The sequence below is a fragment of the Rhinopithecus roxellana genome, chromosome 7 (assembly GCF_007565055.1).
Source record: "Rhinopithecus roxellana isolate Shanxi Qingling chromosome 7, ASM756505v1, whole genome shotgun sequence".
Lineage (NCBI taxonomy): Eukaryota > Metazoa > Chordata > Mammalia > Primates > Cercopithecidae > Rhinopithecus > Rhinopithecus roxellana.
In genome coordinates, this window is record NC_044555.1 from 110,614,549 (window position 1) to 110,628,699 (window position 14,151).

Sequence of the window (14,151 nt, forward strand, 5' to 3'; positions counted from 1 at the left end):
AGCGAGAAACCAAATAATCCAATTAAAAAGTGGACAAGCCGGGCGCGGTGGCTCAAGCCTGTAATCCCAGCACTTTGGGAGGCCGAGACGGGTGGATCACGAGGTCAGGAGATCGAGACCATCCTGGCTAACATGGTGAAACCCCGTCTCTATTAAAAAATACAAAAAAAACAAGCCGGGCGAGGTGGCGGGCGCCTACAGTCCCAGCTACTCGGGAGGCTGAGGCAGGAGAATGGCGTAAACCCGGGAGGTGGAGCTTGCAGTGAGCTGAGATCCGGCCACTGCACTCCAGCCCAGGCGACAGAGCGAGACTCTGTCTCAAAAAAAAAATAAAAATAAAAATAAAAAAATAAAAAAATAAAAAGTGGACAAAACATTTGAATAGGCATTTATCAAAAGGAGACATAGACTACCTAATAGCTATATGAAAAAGTGCTCAACATCACTAATCATCAGGCAAATGCAAATTAGAACCACAGTGAGATATCACCTCACACCTGTTAGAAGAGCATCTATCAAAAAGACAAAAGAGGTTAGGTGCAGTGGCTCATGCCTGCAATCCCAGCACGTCAGGAGGTCAAGGCCGGCAGATCCCCTCAGGTAAGGAGTTCAAGACCAGCCTGGTCAACATGGCAAAACGCTGTCTCTACTAAAAATACAAAAGTTATCTGGGCGTGGTGGCACGTGCCTGGAATTTCAGGTACTTGGGAGGCTGAGGCAGGAGAATCACTTGAACCTGGGACATGGAGGTTGCAGTGAGCCAAGATCGCACCACTGCACTCCAGCCTGGGCAACAGTGTGAGACTCTAGCTCAAGAAAAAAAAAAAAAAGACAAAAAGTAACAAGTGTTTGCAAGGATGTGGAGAAAAGGGAACCCTTGTACACTGTTGGTAGAAATGCAAATTAGCACAGCTATTATGGAAAACAGTATGGAGGATTCTCAAAAAATTAAAAATGGAACTACAATATGATCCAGCAATTTCATTTCTTGATATATATCCAAAGGAAATGAAATCAGCATGTCAAAGAGTTATCTGCACTTTCATGTTTGTTGCAGCACCATTCACAATAGCCAAGATATGGAATCAACCTAAGTGTCCATATATATGTGTGTGTGTTGCGTTTTCTTTATATGTTATATACATGCACACACATATACACACACAATGGAATACTGTTCTTTATATGCTACACACACATACACACACACACACACAAGGGAATACTATTCAGCCTTGGAAAATAAGAAAATCCTGTCCTTTTTGAGTACATGGATGAACCCGAAGAACATTATACTAAGTGAAAAACGCTAGGTACAGAAAGACAAATACTGCATGATCTCAATTATATGTGAAATCTAAAAACTTCACACTCATAGAAGTAGAAAATAGAATGATGGTTACCACAGGCTGGGGTCTGGGTATGAGAGAGGGAATGGGGAGATGCCGGTCAAAAGGTACACAATTTCGGCTAGGAGAAATAAGTGCCAGAGATCTAATATACAGCATGGTGACTATACTTAATAATACTTTATTGTCTACTTCAAATTTGCTAAGAGAGTAAATCTTAAATGTTCTTGTCACCAAAAAAATGTTAAGTATATGATATGATGAATATGTTAATTAGCTTGATTTAATCATCCCACAATGCATATGTATATCAAAATATCCCATTATACTCCATAAATATATATAATTTTTATTTGTCGTTTTAAAAAAGTAAAATATAAAAACAAAAGAATGGAGATGATGATAGTTCTTGTGAAGATTGATTGGAGTGATGCATGTAAAATGACTAACACATATGAAACTCTCAATGAGTATTAAGTGTTATAATGACAGATCACTTATTGAAACCAATTTTGACTTATTTTTACTATTTTCTGATAGTATTCAACCAATGTTTATTGCTCATACAGATGCATTCCTTCCTATACCCTTATTGTCAAATATGGTTTTCAAGGAATGCTAATGTAACATATGGAAAACACAATTCATTTCCATAATGGAAATGTGGTGCCAGAAAACACAAAAGAAGAACTTTTTTTTCTTTTTTCATTTTTCTTAATTTCTCAACAGTGAGAGAAATGGCGCTGTGAGAGATGGGAAGGCCAGATGTACTGTTAAGTGTAAACTATGCAATCTTCTGGCCGGGCACGGTGGCTCATGCCTGTAATCCCAGCACTTTGGGAGGCTGAGGTGGGTAGATCACCTGAGGTCAGGAGTTCGAGAACAGCCTGGCCAACATGGTGAAACCCCATCTCTACTAAAAATACAAAAATTAGCTGGGTGTTGTGGCATGTGCCTGTAAACCCAGCTACTCGGGAGGCTGAGGCAGAAGAATCGCTTGAACCCTGGAGGTGGAGGTTGCAGTGAGCTGAGATCACACCGTTGCACTCCAGCCTTGGTGACAGAGGGTGACTTCATCTAAAAAAAAAAAATTAAAATTAAAATTAAAAATTAAAAAAATATATGTAATCTTCTTAAAAATTACAATTGAGAGTGAAAGGGTACACTGCTGATAATTAGGCTGGGAAAACAGAAGTAAACCACGATTTTTCAAGACAAACCTGGACATATGTGACCCTACATAGAGGTTATGAGCAAACTTTGGAGTCAGACAGACTTGAGTTAATTGAGGATCTGTTTTGCTCTCTTTACGCTGCCTATTCTCTTATGTTTTTGGTATCCCGTAGTATTTTAAGAATATAGGCTCTGAAGTTCAAATAGATTTGGGGTCCAATCTTGCTGCAGCACTTATTGGCTGTGTGAAATTAGACAAGTTATTTAACCTCTCTGAGCCTCAGTTTCATCACGGTTAAAATTAATGTAATGATAATACCTCTATCATGGCATTTTAAAGATTGTGGTCAGGAAATATGAAAGACTTTCTAGGTAGGAGTAAGTGAGAGACAGGTCTGATGCGATTGCACAGTGTGTCCTAGTGGATGAGTGAGAAAAATGACTATCTAGATAAGGTCTGTCCAGGTTATGGAGGGCTTTAAAAGTCAGATAGGATATCTGCACTCAATGTATTAGTAACAGTAGTACTCGCCCCATCTTTAGGACTTTTCTCAAATTTCACCTTCTCAGTGAAGTCTTCCCTGAAAACCCCAGTGGCGAACAAAGCAGACAAAAATCCCTGTCCTCATGGAACTTTCAGTCTAGGGTGAGAGTAGAAAGAAAACAGATACGTATAATATTGCAGATTGCCATAGTGTCATGAAGGAAGTGAAGAGGCCGCTGATGGGGACTAATGATAGTGTTTCAGGGGGACAGAATGGGCTGCTTTATATTAAGTAATCAGGGAAGTCCTTTCTGAGGAGGTGAAACTTCAGCTGAGATCTGAAGATTGAGAAAGAGCCACATGAAGAGAAGGGGAAGGGCATTCCATGGAGAGTAAATACCATATGCAAAGACCCAGAGGCAGGAAGGAAAACAATCAAGAAGAGGCCATTTTGGCTAAAGAGTAGTGAGCTATGAAGATAATAAAAGAGGATGATGTGATAGGAAGTGACAGGGGTGGGGGAAGGGGCAAGTCTTTTAAATAAGGGGTCAGGGAAGGCCTCTCTGAGGATGAGACATTGAATTAAGACCTGAGCAGAGACAAGGAATCAGCCATGCAAAGATCAGGAGACAGAAATTTATAGACAGAAAGAATGGCCACTGCAAAGGCCCCTAGGTGCAACATGCTTGGCCCGTTGAACAGACAGCAAGGAGGCCATTGTGGCTGGAGTAGAGCCAGTGGGTACAGAATTGGGGGGAGATAAAGCTGGACAACTTGGAAGAAGCCTGATTGTACAGAGCCTTTCAAACCACAGTAAAGACATTGGATTTTACTCCAAGTGAGATGGGAAGCATTGGAAGGCCTTTAAGCCAAGGAATATTTCAGTCTCTGTCTCCTCTGGAGCCCTGCAGATCTTACTTTCTATACTGTTCATTGGCTTCCAGTGGGCACTAAGGTATCCTAAGCTATTGTTTGCTAAGTATATCCTGTCTTGCAAACTGGACAGAGAGATCCACCTTGAGTCATGGACTGGGGCTTGGGCATTTTAGTATGAAGTGCTCAGCACAGTGACAGAGCCTCAGAGTGTGTGTGTGTGTGTGTGTGTGTGTGTGTGTGTGTGTAGGAAGAGGAGGGGTGTCGCTGGGCATGGTGGCTCACGCCTGTAATCCCAGCACTTTGGGAGGCCGAGGCGGGTGAATCACAAGGTCAGGAGTTCGAGACCAGCCTGGTCAATCTGGTGAAACCCCATCTCTACTAAAAAAAATACAAAAATTAGCCGGGCATGGTGGCAGGCACCTGTCGTCCCAGCTACTTGGGAGGCTGAGGCAGGAGAATCGCTTGAACCCGGGAGGCGTAGGTTGCAGTGAGCTGAGATTGCGCCACTGCACTCCAGCCTGGGTGACAGAGCAAGATTCTGTCTCAAAAAAAAAAAAAAAAAAAGGAAGAGGAGGGGTGTGTTTTGATGATGTTGATGAACACACAAGCTAGAAGTACAGCTGGAGAAGATAACATGTACTAATAGCATATTCCATATTTTAAGTGTTTTAGGGGTGATGCCAGGGCAAATTGATGAAAGTGTTTATTGAGTGTATATGTGGGTTGTGATAGCTGGAATAAATTGTGCTGGGACAGAACATTGCAGGCATCTCTATTTAAGGGGTGAAAAAAGCAGTGGCTTCCTTTTTGGGTTTTCTAGGTCTAACCTTAATTTTCAAGTACAGCTACATTCAGACCCTGATTGGGTAAGACTTTCCTGGCTTCCTAGTGATAGTGATGTCTCAGAAACAAGTCTCTTTTGCTAAGGTGAGCTTTTAAGCAGTACATTTTCACCAGGAAGGCTTCAAGCCTTAATCATAATAATATTAATAGTTAATACTTCAGAGCACTTACTATGTGCCAGGCATTGTGCTTTATCTGCATTAATTTATTTAAGCCTCAAAATAATCTTATGGATCAGGTAATCATATTATTAATATTACTATTTTACAGAAAGAAGGCAGCTTCTGAGGGATTGAATCATTTGCTTAAAGATTTCAGCTAGTTACTGGTATAGTGGGATCAGAACACAAGTTTGACTGATCCCAGAGCCCCTCTTACCACTTTATGTTGCCTTTAAAGGTTGGTTTCAGCATCCACAATCCTCACTTATATTGCAATCTGATTGGATTTGTTATGGTAGATCTGCTATCTTTCCATGTTTTCCCTCTCTGGTGGTCTATCTTCTATTTTGCTTTCATTATTAAAATCTCCCAATACAGAAGATTTTAGGGCTCAAACAGATGTCAGCTAATCCAGGCAGAAACAGTGAATAACTGCTCTGGATAAAAATTCATTTCTCATATTTCTTGAACGTGGAAATCATAACCTTACCTAGTTTTATATTCCCCTCAGTATAAAGCACAGAATAGTCTTACAGCCTAGATGCTCAATAAATGTTGAATTGACTTGAACTCAATTTCTAAACCCTAAGATATTACATAATTACTCCCATTCCAGCCAGACAGGGCTATCCCAAGTTTCTACGTAACATTTTTTGGGGGGAGAGGGAGTGCAGAGGTTAATTGGGTGGGGTCCATGTGTATGCTTGGGGTAGGTAAAAGGGAATAGCCATAAGTTTTCTAAGTCTTATGCCTGATGCAGGAAGGGAAATATAATCTCTATTTACCACCCACCTCCTTTACTTCATTCAGTAATATGTTGGTTTATGAAAATATGTAGTATTTTCTAAAAGCAAGGGAGGCAAGAGAGAGCTTGGTAATTTATACTTTGCCAGTTCCATCAGTGCCTTAACATAGCTCCTTATTCAGTCAGTGAAGGAGAACTGTATGTCCTTGTTGGGAATCTGGAGATATGCCAGTGGTTGCAAAGAGCTCAGCAGTTTTGCCTGTGTACTTAGATCTGGACTGACCAGTTTAGCATGTGGATCAGATCAGGGACTAGTAAATGTCATTTTGTTTTGACATTGTATTGAAATTACGGGAAAGAGGTGCCTGTTTCATGAGAATAAAAAGAAAAGAATGCATTGGAAAAGTTTGAGCTTGATGTATTATTAAAAGAAGAAGCCAGGCGCGGTGGCTCACGCCTGTAATCCTAGCACTTTGGGAGGCCGAGGTGGGCGGATCATGAGGTCAGGAGATGGAGACCATCCTGGCCAACACAGTGAAAACCCATCTCTACTAAAATTACAAAAAATTAGCCGGGCGTGGTGGCGGGCACCTGTAATCCCAGCTACTCGGGAGGCTGAGGCAGGAGAATGGCGTGAACCCGGGAGGCGGAGCTTGCAGTGAGCCGAGATCAGGCCACTGCACTCCAGCCTGGGTGAAAGTGCCAGACTCCGTCTCAAAAATAAATAAATAAATAAATAAATAAATAAATAAGAAGAATATATGATCCATTCAGGCTGAGTTTAAAAACATCTCAAAACTAGAATCATCCTAAATCTGGCAATAGTTTAGTTATATAGTGATGTAAAAGACAGGAAATGTACAGGAACCTAATACTAAGGGCAGTTCAGTTTCATATAGAGGTTTTGTGTGTGTGTGTGTGTGTGTGTGTGTGTGTTTTCGTGCAGATACAAATCCATTATGTAAAATAGAGTTGTTTGCCAAAAAGTCTATTTTTGTCTATAATAACAATACAGTTACCAATTATTGAGCAGGTTTTATATGTCAGGCATTGTGCTTAAACACTTTGCACGCATTGTCTAATTTAATTCTCACAAAACCCCTGTGAAGGAGGTGAAATTATCTACTTGTTACTAATGTGGAAACTGAGAGACTCAGAGTGGTTATGTAACTTGCCCAAGGCCACACATATAATAAGGGGCAGCGCCAGAATTCTGAAGTGAATCCCTGGCCTGAGGGCTCTTAATAAGATTAGAATCAATACCTCTGAGGATGAAGACCTGGTCCAGTTTTTTAAATGTATGGTAAAATAATACATCCAAGGACTCTGTGGTATGAGTGTATGTGTGTGTGTAATATGCTTTAAGTTCTTTAGTAGAGAAACTAGGTAATTTTCATTGTGTTTCTTAAATAATGATTGCTTAATTGCCTTTAACACTTGCAGGCACTTAGTGGTTAAGTGATGTCTGTTAGAAAATTCTCTTGGCAGTTGCTTTTTGAGAAAGATGATCAAAAGCACACCAAGAATGCCAGTTAATGCCATCATTATTTACTTAGTATAAATTTACAATAACAGGAAAATATGTTCATAGAAATAAAATATCATCTAAAGTATTTAAAGAATTGAAAATGATTCCCATCTTTGTTGTTTGGCCTTACCTTCCTTTACAAAATAAACAAACCTGTTTATCACGTTGTTATAGGAAACAATGACCATGTTTATAAAAAAGAAGGTAAGCTTAGGTAGGAATAATAAATATCATCTTGGATGAAAAGCCTTTGTAAGAGCCTTTTTGATCCTTGAAATATTCTTTTGAAGAAAGGTATGTGGCTTAAGGGTTAATTGATAAATCAGACACCAAGGAACTGTACCTATGGCTACCAACTGCCAAAATAACATCAAAATGGGTGGATAAGTTGTTCTAAAATTAGGTTAACTTAGTTGTTTTCATTTTCTCCTCACATACCGTTTGCTCCAATTAAATCAGTTGATCCTCAGATACACCTTGTGCTTTTGTAACTTAGTGTCTTTCCTCATGCTGTTCTCTTTTCCTAGAATTACATATATCCAAATCCCAACCCATTCTTCCAAATTAGCTCAGATGTCACATCCTCTGTGAAGTGCCTCTGATCCCCTCACAGAAGCAGTATCTTTTGTGTCTCTCCATCCGCACCTTTCTTGCATTAGCAATCTTATAGAATTTTATTTTTATAGTTCTTGAGGCCCCTCTCGCTTTCCACCTTGAAATTTTGTTTTTAATTCATTTATCTTACATCTTCTATTGGTCTCTAAGCTTCTTGCAATCAAAACCTATTTTCATTCAGCTTTGGGTAGATCTCAAATACCAAGCACAGTGCTTTGAATATAAACGTCACTCAGAAACATCTATTCAGATTTGAGTGCTTACCACGTGCCAGATACTAGGCCTACAGGGTGACTGAAACAGTTTCTTCTCTCCAGGTACTCATGGGAAACAGATATATTAACAGACTTTCAATATGATCTAGTAAGTAATAAGGTAGAGTCATGAACAGAATACATTGAAACCTGGAGAAAAGACTTGACCAAGGAGAAGGCCTAGACTGAAAGATGGGCAGTCTTGGTCAGAAAATTGAATGTATGAATCTATGACTTCAAGGTAAAGCCATTTTGGAAGGTGGCAATATCCAGGATGTGACCCTGAGAACTGTGCAGGTGAAGGAATGTGAGTATAGGATGTGAAATAGCTCTTCCAACTGGACAATGGTGCCAGGAATTGAGGTAGAGAAGATGCCAGTAAACCAGATACCAGAGTCCTCAGTGAATGAAGGAAAATGTCCAAAAGAGAGGTAGATGATCATCCTGGGAAGGAGTAAAAGATGGCATCTGCAGATGGTGTGAACTTCATGGGCAGTGAGGCTTTTCATGAAGCTGGAGCAATGGCCTGGTAAGGGCAATGGGAAGGCAGGATGGTGCTGGTTCCCTATGCTACCTGACCCTATCCATCCCAGAATTTGTTGTTTAGAGCTCAAGCAGCTTTAATTGGAGAGAGCTGCATGGTGAGGCTCATTGTCTTTGTAAAGAGCCAAGTCTTCTTCATTTGGGCAGGAAAGAGGTGTTCTGTGAAAACACAGAGGGTATAGAGGTGCTTATTTACAAGTTGAATGACCATAGATAATGCTGATACAATGGGAGAGCTGAAAGTGGACTAGTCCACCTTTATCATTTTAAATTTGAATACTCTGAGGCCCAGTGAAAAGAAGTAACTTTTTTTCTCAGGCTTCCATAACTAAGTTTAATTTCTTTTTTTCTAGCAGTTATTTTGATGCATAGATTTCTTAAACACAGATGCTTGAAACACATGAGTGGTCTATAAAGACCTCCAAGGTAGGTTGTGGGCTATTTCATAGCATAGCATTTCTAACATGATAATCCTATGAAAGCATACAAATATGATGTTTTGACATGAAGAACCTGCATATGAAATTCAATAAACGTATGTCAATAATCATTGATATTTATCACAGTAGCACGTTCTTCCTACACATTTATGGATAATTTCTTTCCCCAGCTCCCCCAGCCCTAATACAATAGTGAGTCTTTTGACTGTATGGTTCTTGAAACTTCCACCCATACCACTCTGCTAAAATAGTTCTCACTAAGGTCACCAATGACAATAAAGTCACTAAGTCTAACAAATAATTTTCAGTCCTTATCTTATTCAATCCCTCAGTAGCATTTGATACAGACAATCTTCCCTTCCTTCTTGAAGTACATTTTGCCCTTGCCTTTTATGAAACTGCAGTCCCCTTGTTTTATTTGCCCACTTTTGTATTGCTCCTTTGCAGATTTATCCTCCTTTACTTGGTTATTAAGCATTGAAGTTCACCAGAGCACTGTTCTAGATATTTTTACCATCCCACTCCATACTCTTTCTCTGAATGATTTAATCTATTCCCATGGCTTACAATATCTTCATGCTCAGTGTGTCTCCGGAGCATAAATAAAGATTTATATCTCCAACCCAGGTTTCTCCCATGAACCTTAAACCCTTATGTCCAACTCAACATCTCCACTGGGATATCTCAAAGGCATCTGAAATTGAACTGGCCTGAGTGTGAACTTAGATTTCTTCTCTCAGACTTGCTCCTCCTCATGTTTTGTATCAGAGTACCAAAACAGCTACTTACAGTTGTGTAAGCTAGGAATTTGAGTCATCTTCAATACTTTCCTTCCTCTCAACTTCCACATCAAATTCATCAACATGTCCTGTTGATTTTACCTTGAAAATACCTCTCAAATTCATCCACTTATCTCCATCTTTATTAGTAGCAACTCAGTCAAGCTATTGCAGTAGACTTTCTTTGGTAACAGCTTTACTGAGATTTAATTCAGGTATTATAAAACACAGCCATTTAAGTTGTACAATTCAATGGATTTTAGTATAGTCATACCTCATTTTATTTGCTTCATTTCATTTTGTAGATTTTGCCTTTTTTAAAATAAGTTGAAGTTTTGTGGAAATACTGCATCGAGCAAGTCTATCAGCAATATTTTTCCTACAGCATGTGCTCACTTCATGTCTCTGTGTTACATTTTGGTAACTATCACAACAGACCAGGTGCAGTGGCTCATGCCTGTAATTCCAGCACTTTGGAAGGCTATGGCGGGTAGATCACTTAAGGTCAGGAGTTCGGGACTAGCCTGGCCAACATGGTAAAACCCCATCTCTACTAAAAATACAAAAATTAGCCAGGCATGATGGGAAGCACCTGTAATCCCAGCTACTTGGGAGACTGAGGCAGGAGAATCACTTGAACTCGGGAGGCGGAGGCTTCAGTGAGCCGAGATCACACTGCTGCACTCCAGCCTGGGTGACACAGTGAGACTCCATCTCAAAAAAAGAAAAAAAAATTATAACAACACTTCATACTTTTTTATTATTGTTATATCTGTTATGAAGATCTGTGGTCAGTGATCTTAGATGTTACTATTTTAATTGTTTTGGGGCACCATAAACAGTGCCCATATGGGACAATAAACTTAACCAATAAATGTTGTAGATGTTCTGACCGCTCCACCAACTGGCCATTCTCTCCTCTCTATCCATCTCCTCAGGGACTCCGTATTTCCTGAGACAGAACAATATTGAAATTAGCCCTATTAATGACCTTACAATTGCCTTGAAGTGTTCAAGTTAAAGGGAAGAGTCTCAAGTCTCTCACTTTAAGTCAAAATCTAAAAATGATTAAGCTTAATGAGGAAGGCATGTTGAAAGCCAATACAGGCCAAAAGCTAGGCTTCTTGCATTAGCCAAATTGTGGATGCAAAGTAAAAGTTCTTGAAGGAAATTAAAAGTGCTACTCCCATGAACGCACAAATAATAAGAAAGCAAAACAGCCTTATTGTTGATATAAAGAAAGTTTTAGTGGTCTGGATAGAAGATCAAACCAGCCACAACACTCCCTTAACCTAAAACCTAATCCAGGCCGAGGCCCTAACTCTATTCAATTCTATGAAGTCTGAGAGAAGTGAGAAAGCTGCAGAAGAAAAGATGGAAGTTAGCAGACGTTGCTTCATGAAGTTTAAGGAAAGAAGCCATGTCCATAACATAAAAGTACAAAGTAAGCAACAAATGCTGATGTAGAAGTTGGAGCAAGTTATCCAGAAGATCTATCTAAGAAAACTGAGGAAGGTGACTACACTAAACAACAGATTTTCAATATAGATGGAACAGCCTTATATAGAAAGATATCATCTAAGTCTTTCATAACTAGACAGTAGAAGTCAATGCCTGATTTCAAAGTTTCAAAGGACAGGCTGACTCTTTTGTTAGAAACTAATGCAGCTGGTGACTTTAAGTTGAAGCCAATGCTCATTTACCATTTCAAAAACTCTGGAGCCCTTAAGAATCACATTAAATCAACTCTACCTGTACTGTATAAATGGAACAATAAAGCATGGATGATAGCACATTTGTTTACAGCATGGTTTACTGATTATTTTAAGTCCACTGTTGAGACCTACTGCTCAGAAAAAACAAGATTCCTTTCAAAATATTGTTGTTGTTCATTGACAATACACCCAAGAACTCTGGTAGAGATGTACAAGAAGATGAATATTGTTTTACTGCCTGCTAACACAACATCCATTCTGTAGCCCATGGATCAAGGGGATATTTTGACTTTCAAGTCTTAAGAAATATATTTTATAAGGCTATATGTAGCTAGTATAGAGTGTGATTCCTGTGATGAATCTGGGTAAAGTAAAAGAAAAACCTCTGGTTTTCCTTATTCACCATTCTAGATGCCATTAAGTAAATTTGTGATTCATGGGAGGAAGTTAAAATATTACATTAACTGGAGTTTTGAAGTAGCTGATTCCAATCACTATGGTTGACTGAGAGGGTCAAGAAGTCAGCGGACGGAGTAACTTGAGATGTGGTGGAAATAGCAAAAGAGATGCAGCCAAATTAACAATGAATGGAGCTTCCTCTGCAGGAACCCTAGCTGTGTCACATGACCCAGTCAAGCCAGTAACTACCAGTCCTCTACCAGCAGAGACGGATATTCCTCTATTCTCTGGCAGTATAACTCAGGTCAGAAGTCCTGCTGGAAGTGCAATGAGCCTTATTCCTGAAGATGGCCTTCTTCCTATTCTCATCTCCACTGGTGTAAAAGGAGACTATACTGTGGAAGAGAAACCATCACAGATTTGTTTCAGTAATGCAGCAGTTGGAGGATGGTGGCTCTGACCCACTTGTATTTGTTTTAAATGCAAATTTGTTGTCAATGCTTAAAATTGTAAATTATATGAACAGGAAGTGCTGGTGTTTTACAACCACGGGAATGCATGCAGTGGGTCAGTCTGAGATAGTCATTCTTCTACAGTGTCTACTGGATGGAAAGTGTTTGCCAAAGGATATCTTTAATCACTTTGTGTGACTTTATCGGGATGCTCTGGCAGGGAATGTGGTGGGCAACTTGGGACACTCCTTCTTTAGTGAATGTTTCCTTGGCAGTAAAAAACATGGTGGATTCTTTTCTTTTCTTTTTTTTTTTTTTGAGATGGAGTCTTGCTCTGTCACCCAGATTGGAGTGCAGTGGCGTGATCTCGGCTCACTTCAAGGTCCTCCTCCCAGGTTCATGCCATTCTCCTGCCTCAACCTCCCGAGTAGCTGGGACTACAGGCGCCTGCCACCATGCCCGGCTAATTTTTTTTATTTTTTATTTTATTTTTAGTAGAGACGGGGTTTCACTGTGTTAGCCAGGATGGTCTCGATCTCCTGACCTCGTGATCCGTCTGCCTAGGCCTCCCAAAGTGCTGGGATTACAGGCTTGAGCCACCGCACCCGGACACATGGTGGATTCTTATATGTGACATCTACCTACCAGTCATTGCAAGACCTAGTACTCCCAACCCCACCTTACTTCTTTGGGATTCTTATCCAGAAATGGCAAACTCCTAGGGCTAAAGTGTTTCCTATCCATCTGATGTTGAGACTTGGAGCTGAATATCGATTTTATCCATGCCCACTATTCAGTTTCAGATCTCAGAAGCCATTATTTGGAGAGATGGGGCATATCATCATGAATCTTCTTGCAGAGTTCAGAAATTATCAGTATACCTTGTCAGTAGTTCAAGGTTGGTGATTGATATGGAAGTTTAGAAAACCGGCATAAAAATTCCCAGCAACAGATAAAATGAGATGATGAAAGCCATGAACAAGTCCAATGAGCATGTCCTGGCAGGAGGTGCCTGCTTCAATGAAAAGGCAGATTCTCATCTTGTGTATGTGCAGAATGATGATGGAAATGATCAGACCCAGCCTATCAGTATTCACAATCAGCCCAGAAAAGTGACTGGTGCCAGTTTCTTTGTGTTCAGTGGCACTCTGAAATCCTCTTCTGGATACCTTGCCAAGTCCAGTATTATGGAAGATGGCGTTATGGTCCAGATCACTGCAGAGAACATGGATTCCTTGAGGTAGCCACTGTGAGAGATGAAGGACTTCAGCATCACCTGTGGGAAGGCGGACGCAGAGGATCCCCAGGAACACATCCACATCCAGTGGGTGGATGATGACAAGAACGTTAGCAAGGGTGTCGTAAGTCCTATAGATGGGAAGTCCATGGAGACTATAACAAATGTGAAGATATTCCATGGATCAGAATGTAAAGCAAATGGAAAAGTCATCAGATGGACAGAGGTGTTTTTCCTAGAAAATGATGACCAGCACAATTGCTTCAGTGATCCTGCAGATCACAGTAGATTGACTGAGCATGTTACCAAGGCTTTTTGCCTTGCTCTCTGTCCTCACCTGAAGCTTCTGAAGGAAGATGGAATGACCAAACTGGGACTACGTGTGACACTTGACTCAGATCAGGTCGGCTATCAAGCAGGGAGAAATGGCCAGCACCTTCCCTCGCAGTACATGAATGATCTGGACAGCGCCTTGGTGCCGGTGATCCATGGAGGGGCCTGCCAGCTCAGCGAGGGCTCTGTCGTCATGGAACTCATTGTTATTTTTAAAAGTTGCCA

The 14,151-nt window shown here is 40.4% G+C and overlaps 1 pseudogene; it reads left to right on the forward strand.

Moving 5' to 3' along the window:
- LOC104659900 overlaps nucleotides 1-14,151 on the forward strand; it is a 54,702-nt pseudogene that overhangs the window by 33,271 nt on the left and 7,280 nt on the right.